Here is a 1,867-nt window from a genome sequence, read left to right on the forward strand (position 1 = left end):
TATTATACTCCTTAACTTAAACCTTTTGGACAAACATTCAGGACACTGAGCTAGACAGCACGGAACACAGGACTTCCACAGCTACACCATACACAGCAGCAAAATATAGACAGCAGCTTCCTTTCAATTACTTTTAGAATCATAGAATGGTTTGGGTTGGAAGGGACCATAAAGATCCTCTATTTCCACTTCCCCTGCCATGGGCAGGGACATCTTCCACGAGATCAGGCTGCTCAAAGCCCCATCCAAACTGGCCTGGAACACTTTCACAGATGGGGCATCCATGGCTTGTCTTGGCAACCTCTTCCAGTGCCTCACCACCCTCACAGTAAGGCTGAGGTCTTATCCTAAGGCTTAAGAAAATTGTTATCTCTTCACTAGTGAAAGCGACTACTGGTTTTAGTATTTACTGCAATAGTGACACAAGATTTTTCCCCAAATGCAAAGTTCTATATAAAATAATTGGAATTGTGGGGTAAGAGGGGGAGAAGAAAAAGCTATACATTAATACTGAATTGTGATAACAATTTAAGCCAAAGATACAACCAAAGCTTTTACAGACTGGTTAAAAAAAAAAAAAAAACCAGCAAAAAATAAACCCTGGTAATAGATCAGAGTGAATCACACAGCTGCTCTCGTGGGTTTAGTAATCCAGCTTGAGATATTAACAGCGAGTGGAAAATTGCAAGAGTGAATTAATTTAGAAATTGTACTTTCACTTGACAATGAGTGAACTTGCATCAGAGCTCCAAAAATATATTTGACACGAATGAATGGTAGCATACAATAAACTGTGATAAAAGCAATTCTGTAATAGCTGAAGAGTTAATGGCATTTAATTCCAAATTTTCATGTAAAACCTGAAGTTAAGTTTTCCTTCTTTTTAATAGCTCTTTTTCAGGGAATTCATTAAAAAATTGGAGTGGGGGAAGAGAAACCTATTTCTACCACTTTCCATAGGGGTTCTTATTATGACGTAGATTTAAGGCTTCAAATTAAAGGCAAAATTAAAATGTAAAGACAGAGAAAAGTGAATTGTGATGGCATGTCATGTATCTAAAAAAAGAAAAGGGAAAAAATAACCAGGACACAGCATAACAACATACAGGTTTAACCAGAAAAAAAAATCTCATTATAAAAGAGATATGAGCATGAAGACAGTAGGTCAAACACACTTCACTACACTGAAAAATAGATCACTGTGCCAGAAACAGAGAGAAAGAAATTAAAGCCTTTTCCCACTTGAGAGGGCATTGCCCCTAGACACGAAAAGCAGAGTACACCAGGAAACAGAAAAAAAATAAATCTATTTTATTACATTCCCACCATTTTGAAAGCAGGTGTCAGAATACACATGCAGTCACGTTTCTCACCAGCAGAACCAGACACCTGTGCAAAGCTGTGGGGCCTTGCTGCACACTCTAGGCCATAACCCCACGTGGCTTTGCTACCATCAAACTCACTGATATCACCCACTTCCCTGAGAGAACATCACTGTCTCCACCTGTGAATATTCAGCCATAAAGCATCATTTGGCTTCTTGGGTTGAAAATTTGACCACTTGCAAGAAAGAAGGAAGAGATGAGACACCCCCTTGTTCAAGAGTTACCACTCAGTCCCAGGCAGCATGACTCCATAGTACTATCCCAAATACTCATCTTGGGAAAATGGATTTCCAAGAAGGAAGAACAGGAACCACAAACAAGGGCTCATATTCAAGACCTCAAACACCTGGCAGCATGGTATCTTGCTGGCACCATTTCAGCTGTAACTCTTTGCTAATCTCAGCCACCACCAGAACAGGGCTGATGACCAGAGAAAGATGAAGGATGAAAAAGGAAGAAAAACTAACATCATTTCTTCCTGC

The sequence above is a fragment of the Acanthisitta chloris genome, unplaced genomic scaffold (assembly GCF_000695815.1).
Source record: "Acanthisitta chloris isolate BGI_N310 unplaced genomic scaffold, ASM69581v1 scaffold4911, whole genome shotgun sequence".
NCBI lineage: Eukaryota > Metazoa > Chordata > Aves > Passeriformes > Acanthisittidae > Acanthisitta > Acanthisitta chloris.